The sequence below is a fragment of the Bactrocera latifrons genome, unplaced genomic scaffold, assembly GCF_001853355.1.
Source record: "Bactrocera latifrons isolate USDA-ARS-PBARC rearing strain unplaced genomic scaffold, ASM185335v1 scaffold_26, whole genome shotgun sequence".
Classification (NCBI taxonomy): domain Eukaryota; kingdom Metazoa; phylum Arthropoda; class Insecta; order Diptera; family Tephritidae; genus Bactrocera; species Bactrocera latifrons.
The window spans coordinates 1,229,277-1,240,608 of NW_017536185.1; the positions used below are offsets into that span (position 1 = coordinate 1,229,277).

The 11,332-nt window shown below is 33.6% G+C and overlaps 1 long non-coding RNA gene across 1 annotated transcript; it reads right to left on the reverse strand.

Moving 5' to 3' along the window:
- Window positions 1–4,170: 4,170 nt before the first annotated feature.
- LOC108969609 lies at window positions 4,171–5,012 on the reverse strand. Its single transcript, XR_001993414.1, has 2 exons — window positions 4,738–5,012; window positions 4,171–4,446 (listed from the first exon to the last, which is right to left on the reverse strand). It is a non-coding gene; the product is annotated as an uncharacterized LOC108969609 (long non-coding RNA).
- Window positions 5,013–11,332: the final 6,320 nt, after the last annotated feature.

An 11,332-nucleotide genomic window follows, 5' to 3' on the forward strand; every position in this document is an offset into this window, starting at 1 on the left:
GGTGAAATCGGTTCACAACCACGCCTGAAATCTCGATTATCACTTTATCATGAGAGAGTATAAAATGTTCGGTGACACCCGAACTTAGCCCTTCCTTACTTCTTAAATTTATTTTAGCGTAAAAGTAACTATTTTTAGGAAAAAAAATATTTATGGATATTTAATCCGTCTGAAAAACTGAGAAAATCTTTTGTTTAAAATTATTTACTAATAATTTCTCAAAAAAACAAAAAAAAAAAAACATATTTTTATGTGTAGCTTTATATTAGAATTCACTGTATTTGGCGCCAATGAGCTAAGATTATCATTTAAAGCGCCTCTTACGTACAAATATACATCACGACTGGGCTCCACAAGCCAATAAACATACATATGTACGTATGTATGTGCTTATTAGTACTTATACATAAGTATGCACGTCATTGCAAATACTAATATAATTTCCCTGATAAGTATGTTAATTTTCTATGAAATATATGTATGCATATGCAAGCAAATCAGTGTATGTAAATACAGATAGGAATATATAATATATTGAAATAGCGAAGATTTATACTATCATTACGGCATGCAAATATATACACAAGTAGGTACATACATATGTATGTTTGCAGCTATAAACCGTGACCACAGTGAATACTTGGATCATATAAGGGGCGTTTTGGATGTTGTCTACGTGGCTCGTGGACAAAAGCGATTGCTAGATAACCTAAAACATATTTTCAGGAATTCTCATCAGCACATACATATGGACATATGTATATGTGATCATTCATAGAATCGGCGAATTTTTAATATTACTTCAGCAATATAATTTATAGTAAATATTGATATTTGAATAGAGGGTGGTTAATTTGGTATGGAATACACCGGCAATTCATAAATACATATAAAAGATTTTTTGCAAGATCGTCATACTAATACTAAACTATATGCTATAGTGTTGAATGAAAAAGTTTTCCGTGCAAGAATTTGATTCTGATCGGTCTGTTTGTATTGCAGCTATATGCTATAGTGAATGACCAGCTTCTTGGGAGAAAGGGTTGTGTGTAAAACTTCAGATCGATCAAATCGAGATCAAGTTCTTCTAGTGATCTAGTGATTCCGGCCTTCCTGGTCTTTTAAACCTAAAAGAAATTCTCTCTAGAGGATCAAAAATTCACAAGATGATGGCGTTTTTAAAATAAGGTCAGTTTTGCCCAAAATTTTGTTTGTTTTTGCCCAGACCAAAACGTTGCGTAGGGATATACCTTAAGGTGTAAAACGTCAACCAGAGGATATCAATCCAAGCCATTTTATATTTACATATATTATATGTAACTTATACTTTGTCCGACATATAGGGCATGAGGTTTGTTAGAAAAATGAAAATCACTATGGTATGTGGTATATGGGTGTTGGGGTAGTATCGACCGGATTTTTGCATTAGGGGGGTTCAAGGAAGAATTTACTCGATTCAACCCTTTTCTTATATACTGAATTACTATTGTCAGGAAAGGATTTCCTCTGAATTTCAATTGTATATCTCACTCATTGACCGATATTTTTGGTCAAAAGTCAACTATATACATACATACTCGGTTTAGGCCGATTTCACTCATTTTCACACCGTCACATACGAATAGGAGAGGAATGCCACGATCTAAATTTAGTCGAAATCGGTCGGTCGGGTCGTGAGATAAGTGGGCGGTGCAACTCCGTTCTCCAATTTTTACACCGGATCCCATAAAGCTCTCTCATACCATCTAGCTGGTAAAATTTAATGTCTACCGTTTTATGGGGAATAATCGGGGCTATCTTCCGATTTCATTCATTTTTACACTGTAGGCAGGAGTTTTTATTTTATTTGTGCTCGACAAATTTGGTTATTGTAGCTTTAGTGGTTTAGGAGATATGCACATTAATTTAGGGCTTAGTTCGTACTTAGCAAGTTCCATCTAGATATATCTCAATTTTTACTCAAGTTACAAGCTTGCACGGATGCACACACAGACATATATAAGGTTTGTCAGTCCCCCGGATTTGAGCTCGTCTCGTCATCCTGGTCATTTATAGGTACTATATATGCATAACCCTATATCTATCTCGATTAGTTTTATGTGTGAGCTGAGAAGTATCGAACTATTGATTTTCACATGACAGGTCAGCTTTTGCTCACACTAATATATTTCGGCAACCGATGAAACATTTAATGTAGGATAACTTAAAACTCTGAGGTAAGGTCTTACTGGGCTAAGTATTTTACTCGTTTTTTCTAAAAACTATTGCAATACAAAGACATATTTTGTTCATCACTACCCGCAGTTTGAATAGGAAAAAAACTTGTTTTCTTTAGCTGACACATTTAGTTGGAATATAGGGCATTTGCTTACACATACAAGTATTATATGTATGTATGCATTATATTTGTACTTCTACATATATAAGTAAAATCTTTTAAGTACTTGTATGCATGTGTTTTTGCATTTATAAGCTTTTTCGTTTTAAACATATTTGTGAATATACTATGTATGGTATACTTTTTGCACACCTGACACATACATACATTTTACGTACAGCCGAACGTAGATGCATATTCCTCACATACATATGTCATCGCATTTGTCCCTATTTTTAAATTCGCGCTTCTTTGATGCCTCCGTAGGCTGTGTAATTATACTCGCAAGAAGATATGAGTGTAGCTAAAAATAAGCTGTCTTGAGCTATAATTAGCGAATAATTAAAAGAAAAGCAATCGAAGGGGGCATACTTCTGAACTCAAGCATCAATTTGTACTTATATTCATTGAAATATTTATGTAAATTAGGGTAGTTCTTATTTTTAAGGTTTAAGAATGTATAACCATTAGAAAATAAGGTTTGAAAAGTTTTAGAGTTTGGAAGGTAAGAACAGTTTGCGTATATTGAATTATTTGTTATAATAAATGCATCACATTTATTAATTATTTTCACTTAAATGAAAGTTTTGAAGAGTTGTATTTTTTTTTAACTATATAAATTTGTTTTATGTGCTTGTTGTCAAAAATTTAACTGCAAAGGGTATTATATGTAAGAACGTCTTGGATAATATTTTCTAGTAAAAAAATTGAAATACTGTATATTTTTTGATATTTTTGGAAAGTCTATACAATAAAAGTAAGTTTATACTTCCATTAAGTTCTCCCTATATGATATTATGTATGTATATACATCGACGACATCCATACAATATACATATTCTGAGATCGTGTCGATTTGACTTTGGACAGCTTGTAGGAAAAAAATTGTATTCTCATTAAAATTAGAAGCATATATTTTATATATATTGGGTAGTCGAGAAAGTTTTTTCGTATTTTGTCAATAGATGCCGTTGCCAACCAAGCACATTGTGTCATATAATATAGTGTTGCAAAGGTGAGATTTTAACCTTCATTTAACTAAAAAAATTAAATTGGGAGAAGTTAAAAAAAGCTACAGCTGAAAATAATGAATAATGAAGGTTGCCACGCAAGCCACCGATGAAATTTGTGAAATTTATGGAGACTATGCTGTATCAGTTCGTGAAGCACAAAAATGGTTGACTCGCCTCCGTTATGGAAATTTCAAATTTTCGATTTACACTGAAGGAATAATGTCTTTTGCGGAAAAATGGCAAAAAGTGGTAAACCAAACTGGTACATATTTGTTTATTTATTTATTAGTATAATTATAAAAAACAAAAAAAAAAAAATATGTTGAAGTTTGATTAGACATACGGAAAGACGTTTTCGACTACCCAATTCATTATATCATAAGCAAGTTGTTAAGCAGCTTAAACGGAAGAGAAACCATCACTGAGTGTCATTTTAGTTTTTTATTAATATATCTATCAGCAAATGACTTTTCAAGTGAAAAAACTATAGCACAAGATATATTTTAAAGAAAAATAGAATTATTTTGTTTATTTATATGACTTGTGAATGGCATAACGGTACTTTCGACAACGATGAGCGTTATTAATAGTTAGGTGACAAAAACGCAACGCCATTTTTCACTAATTCCAAACAAAAGAAGCCTGAAATAGAGGTGAAACGGCTAACATAAACATAAAATTAATGAAAACATTGAATTTATTAAAAAAAAACAGATAACCCTATACTTAATACTAATGCCTCTTTTTATAAAACAAAAAAAAAAAAAAAAATTGAAAACGTTATTTAATTTATGAATATTTTATTCCCAACACACTTTGCATAATGGACTTTATCATACAAAAGACTTAAGTAACGAACTTGAAGTAACTTCAGCGTCTATAAATTTTCGAAGATATTCAACAGCTCATCATCGCCAATAAAGGTAACACAAATTAGACTACGCTGACTCCACCCGCGCACGCCTTCTAGTCAACTCTGTTGCAACATGCGATATTTGAGCATTTTCCAAGACAGAACGCTCTGGTTCAGACCCTCGCACAGCCGCACCACACAGCCTTTAAGTAAGAAAACCACAAAAACACAAGTAAAAAATTACAAAAAATAATCTACAAAGTTAATTAGCTTTAAATATTTAATTAGAAATTGTTTTCAATGCATCAACTGGTTCTGAGCGAGTTCATTGACAACGCACGGCCAGCACTTCATCTCGTTTAACGTGCAAAGCGAGCACAATGCATGCCAACATGTTTACAGCAAATGACGCTCTGCGTAAGAATTAATTAGAATGAAGCAAATGGTCTATTGACAACCAATTTCATGCGCAAATGAACCACTGGTACACTAACCCACAAGATACTTGATAACTCGCAGCAAAACCATAATTGAACACTTTAGATTTATTTTTTATTTGAACTAAAAAGTGTGTTAAATATCAATATTGTCGTTGTTGTTGTAATTATGTCGTTTTACTAAATGCCGCGACGCGTTATTCGCCGTTGTACCGCTCAAGTTGTTTGCTCGCCGAAGCTTAGAATGCAATTGAACGCAGAATCGAAATGCAACGTTGATCTTAAACGAAAAGTATGAGTGTGTAAGCGAGCAGCAGCAACACTGTGGGTAGGCGAATGTTGCAGGCTATGTGTTCCGGCTGATTGCCTTTGTTGCACCAGCCAATTGGGCTGTTTTGTTGCCTGACAGTGGCAGTGGTAACGGTAGTTGCATTTATTTGCACATTCGCTAAGGAGCTTGTAGGTCGTGGCTTTTTTGCTGCCTAATAAGCAGACACACATACACACATATATGCCTCGTTTCATGTGTTGCACATGCGTGTTTATTCCGCCATGAATGCAACTAGATTTTGTTTGTTTTTGCCACTGAAGCCCACACCTCGATATATGTATGTATATGCATGTAAATACTTGATTTTAAAAAGTCATATTGTTACACACACAAATAAACACACATTCATACAAATATGGTATTATAGTCGTTGCTTGTTTGTTGATGCAGAGGACAATATTTTGTAGTAGAGGCTTTGATTAATGGCCTGCCGGTTATGGCTGGAAGCGTTAGTGTGCGCGATAGTGTTGGTAAATTCTAACTGTAAGCACTGTGTGTTCAATTCTCTTGAGAGTTTGTTGAGCATTTAATGCCTTCATAACTGTTTTACTGACATTTAGTAGTTGGTAGAGAATTGCCTCACTCACAAAATCACCTCATTCATTTTACTTTATTAATTCTAGTGTTTTCAGCCAAATCTCTTTCTTAAATGTGATTTTAAGGAATTATTGTTCCATAAATGTATTAAAATATCTATTCGTACTTCGGTTATAGCGTTATTCGAACTACTACTCTTACTTATCGTACAAAAGGCGCATCCTTCTGGTGTCTAAAAACTTACTTAGAAGCCATTTTGGGCAAGAGAACACTATTCCTGGGTTCCCAAAAGAATATTTTTATTCCATACAAGTCTTAATTTTTCGTTAGTTCTGTGAATCGCCAAAAATAGCTCCTGGCTTTGACCTTTCTAATGAAATTAACCATAATATCTCTATGTCTGTCCAGGAGAATTCACATTGACTTCAACTCGAAACCACTATACCTCATGAAGCAATTTGGCTACTAGAAAGCAGAAGTTAAGTGATATCAAAAGGATGCTGTGGTTAGCACACTTGTACACTTCCAAATCCCCAGGCTGATGGAATATTGCATAAAGCCTTTACATATATATGATCAAATATGACCCGGACTAGTACATTTTCATGGTTTTTCGTATATATCTTCATTATTGCCTTCATTATTATCATTAGGCCTCTAAGCTCTTAAAAACATGCTAAGACGTAATCCATTCTCCAGTACCCTTCTTTTCGATTGACACTCCTTATATCCAAAACATGAACCAAATTGTGCTGATTCAATCATCAGATCCTCTTCTATCACAGAGATGATTTTTTAGCACTGTTTTTTCATTCAGTTTTTCTATAATTTTTGTCGTTATTAACAGAGATGGATGGAAACTCGTATGAGGAAGGTTTTCGATGACTTCACGACCTCCACTGAATGCTTTGTGCCACTGAAATACTCGTGTTCCTGATATGGTAGAGTCCGCAAAATATGTCCTTAACCGTAATTCTATTGCAGACGCAAAACTTTAGGCAAATTGTTATTGTTAATGAACTTTTTGATAATGGTAAGAATTGCCAGACTAATTGTTTGCGTCCTGAACCAACTAAACACACACTAATTGACAAATGGAAATCAAATTTCACTCGAACATCAAAAAAGTTGTACCATTCTCAATTTTTCATGATTTCTATTTATCAATTTGAATTGCCGGCACAGTTTAAATGACTCAGTCTGAGTTAAATTTGATCGGAAAGTATTAAGGTCTGTGAACTGAATTTTTGGAGGTTAGTATTCTGAAAATGAAAATAACACACATTTTTTACAATATTTGTATATTTTTATCTATCTGAATCCAGCACCAACATACTAGGTTTCTATTCTTACATCTCTTTCTGGTTAGTTGCACAAGACTAGAAACTTAATTACTGTTTCCAGTACAATTACAAGTTTTCGGTCTACACCCTTTCTAACAGTCTTACAGATTTTTGCTTGATAATATATTCTGATGGTTGATCAAACATCAGAATTTGTTTGTGCAAAGAAGGTGTTGTACATATGCTAATGGATTGCAGCTGCGGCAAATTTTTTGGATATTGCATTTTGTGTCACTTCGCCGACTTTTTTCTGCATAAGGCAACATATAAATACAAAAGCATAATTTTTTAAACATTATCAGTTTTAATTAAATTCTGGTACAATGAATTGCTGAAAAGGCGTTTGGATAAAACCGTTAATCACCAAATTCGGCTAATAAAATTGATTGCTTACTAATTTCGACTGTAACGTTTTGGATAACGGTAAAGGTATAACTCACTGACGCAGGGCAACTCATACATACCTGCGAGTATGACGCGGACATGAGTAGAAGGGGCAGCACACACATGTTGCAACAGTGACATGTAGCGGTGCGCACGTACATAGCATTATACTTGCAACAACACAGTGAGTGACGTGCATATGCCTAATTGCTGCCACATAACCTTCAACGGACACTAACGGGTTGGCGCATGCGCAGCGACGGGGCTGGTGATCGTGAATTTAAACAACTTTTCGCAGTCCGTTGTGGCTTTCGATACAACAACCTGTCGTGGCAGCACAAGTGTGGCGTGTTCGGTGGAAGTTGAAGTTGTAAGCTCTGCTTGTTGGTGTATGTGAATGGCAAATATTTCTGTTTGCACTTCATTGCTGGCTAAAGACGCGGTTTGTCGACTTCTGTTGTTGTTGTGCTCTATTGACTGCTTGCCCTAGTTGCATTACGCAATTCGGTAGCAATAAACTTCAGGTTGGCCATTTTCGGCAATTTCCATGTTAATGTTTTCCGTTTTTTCGTGCCTTTCGAAGCAGAACGCTGCAACGGCGGCCAGCGAATCGCGTTTGGTTAACGCAGTCTGCTGCCACGAGATCTGTTTACGCAATGAACGTTGCAATCAATCGAGCCGTTCACCTTCACGCAGCAGCACATTTGACTTCTTCTTGTTGCTGTTTATTTATTTATTTATTTACTTTTGTCGTTGGGTCTGCATGGCTTTTGGTGCGGCGGTTCAATTATTGTATGTTGTGTGTGTGTTTGTAAATATGAGTTTTGAGATGTATGTGTATGTGTGTGCATAAGTGTATTCACTTACACATTCAGTTAGTTTAGAGTTCATGTCGCCACTAAATTAATTATCCACCACTTGTTTGGGGCTCTGCAAATTATCCATAGATCAGCGATTAGGTTGTATAAAAAGGGGTAAAGTGACACATAAGTGAATGTGTATGTGTGTGAGTGGATCAAATTTTTATGTGACCAATAAGTGGATGTAATAGTTATAGCAATTAATTGAAATTACTTGCAACTGATGGCTCAACTTGTTTAAACTCTAAAGAGAGAATGGGCAGCAATTAAGCAAGGAAGCGCTCAATTCAGTTCTGGGGTGAAGATAAGCTGCCATTATGTAAACATTAGCTTTCAGAATGCAAACAACTCTTAATATTGTATTGACATTCATGAAATCTTAGCCGCAAGCGAGATCATAAATATGGAATTATATATCTAGTGAACAAGTCATTTATAATAAATTAATGCAAACCATCTTTTCGTTAAAATAAATAAAAAATTTTATGGTATTAATAATAACCGGAAAATCATAATTTATTAAAAATATGTTCGGTTTTGTTGCTGTTGTAGCTTAAAACGCTTCAGAAATAGTATTAATCAGTCTGATTTTTTCTGAAAATAAACACATTCATGACGAATACAAAATTAATTTTTTTATGTTTATTTATTGGGTGTACGGTTAAATAAATTGTTGCAAAGGCACGTAAAAAAGGTCCTTTACGATGCCCAAGATTGCTGCCGCAATTTAGTCTAAAACAAAAATTTCGAAAAGATTATTATTCTGTAAGAAAGTCGCTATCGCGCTACAGAAGCTTTTTTTGTTTTGAAATTTGAAAAAATGGCGTCGTTGGAACTGGATATCTTCGATCTTTCATTGAGAGTGGAAAAGACGCGTTTAAAGATTGTATGTTCCCCACTCTGTTCCCTTTCTACAAGAAACGCTGTCGTGGCCATAATAATTTCAATTTCGATTTCAAAATTGGGGAGAGTGTTTATTATAGTGTATACTATCCGCTAATGCACCAAAAAATAAAAAATGTCTCTCAAAAAGACGAATATCAATCCTGATCAGTTCTGTTTGCTTGACTCTTGCTAACATGTTAAATGGTAATGCCAAAAGTAATAACATAAAAATAATAGTCATTACATTCTAATAGCTTGCTAATGGTATTTATTTATAATAGTTCGTGCCTTAAGTTTTTTGTTTTATATAAGCATGGCCCTTAATAGAATGAACTCTTGATTATTTATATCGACTGTCCCAAAATTAACGAAGAATTGCAATTAAATACAAGGTGTTCCAAAATTAAGCAATATTTAAATTTATATGTAGTAAAATATTGACAACCCTAAAAAATCAATAGCTGAAAGTTTAGGCTTATTGAAAATGGGGTGCTAATGATACAACAACGTGTCTTCATTATTCAACAGTATTTTAAAAGTAATAAAAACTCGGAATATTGTGTTAACTTTGTAAAATGTAAGATTACTGAAATGGTGGAAAATTTAAATCTTTCGTTAATTTTCGGACACCCTGTTGGTATACCTTATATAATTTTTAATTATATTATTATTAATTAATATGTACATTGTTATCGTATTATATTATTTCTTAGCCTTCTATATTCTGTACAAAACCAAACATCGGGGAAATTATAGTCTTCAGCTCAGATTCATGGATTTTTAGATAGATTTACAGGTTGTATTGACCCTCAAAATCTGCCCAGTTTTACTCACTGAAAATCTCCCATTGTGTTTCAAATGTAGTTTGTAATCTATATATATTATCAATATTACGGCTATTCCGGAAAGTGTAGGAAAAGTTCTCAGTTCTTAGTTCTCCATAAAATGCCATATTATGTAGAAATTGTGCAAAGTATGCTGACACACCTTCAGATTCTAAGAACAAATATAAAATACAGGATAAAAATAAGTAAGATTATATCCGCAATCATCTGAATAAATTTTCGATTAATTAGGAAATTAAAGTGTGAAACAAAGAGCGAGCTTCAATTACGATGTAAAAATGATGAAAAAAAACTGTCAAGGCTGATGAGCTCTCCGAATATTGTGGATTACAAAAAAGAGATTTTTAATGAGAAAAATAATTGGGATTTTACATATATTTTTGACATTTGTCGCACTGTTTATAGCGATGTTTCTTCAAGCAGCTGACATTATAAAGATATCAGCGTTTTGGTCATGCCGACTTCTTGTGTGGAATTTGCAAATTTATTGCCTTTATTTAACGCCTGAAAGTATGCTATATGGAGAAAATTTTAAATTCATCTGCCTTAAATAGAATCTGAAGAGAAACAGGCGCCTAAAAGCAGCTTAGGAAAATCGCTCCAGCTTCCATAAGCAAATACACTCAAACATATTTAGAACACAATTTTGGTTGTATGGATGTGTATCTCATTTACATATACACACATATTATATTAATAATCAATTATTTAAATAAAAAGTTAAATTGATATTTATTAAATACTATTACTTCTACATGTATTTTAGTAAATAAATTTTATTAACTTTTTTTTGTTGAAAAATAAACAAAATGATGGAACTTAATGGAAACCAGATACGAGTTGCACATCTATAATAATTCATATCTTAATTAAAATAAATATAATTTAAAAGAATAGAAGTACATATACATATGTATGTGACCTGGTCTACGAAAAGGGAGCTAACGTGCGAAAACTAGTTTTCTGGGAAACAGCTATTAAAAAAAAAAAAACATCTCATCTTCCATCCGAATCAACTGAAAAGTGAAAATTGATTTTTTGCCGTAGACCAGGTTACATATATTTTTTCTTGCCATAAAGTAAAAGTGAGTAATATCTGTATATGCATGCACAAAGTAGAATTTCAACATCAAAACAAATTGTTTATTGTTTTGTTTCATTTATCAAAACGTTCCTTGCCGGCCGGCTGGAGATGCGCCGGAATCTTTTTATGAATGGACTTTTGTGTTTGTGTGCTAAACGAGAGAATAAAAACTGCGGTCGCGTGCGAGAGCGTGGCTCTCAATAATGTCATGTTTCGCTTACACTTTCTACAAGACAAATGGAAGAAATAAACAAAACATCAATCAAACATATACATTTGTATGTATGAAGATTATACTCCCATACATACAAGTATGCCGGCATACAAACAGAAGCGCTAACGAACGAATGCCAGGAAATGCTATCACTATTTGCAAATATTGA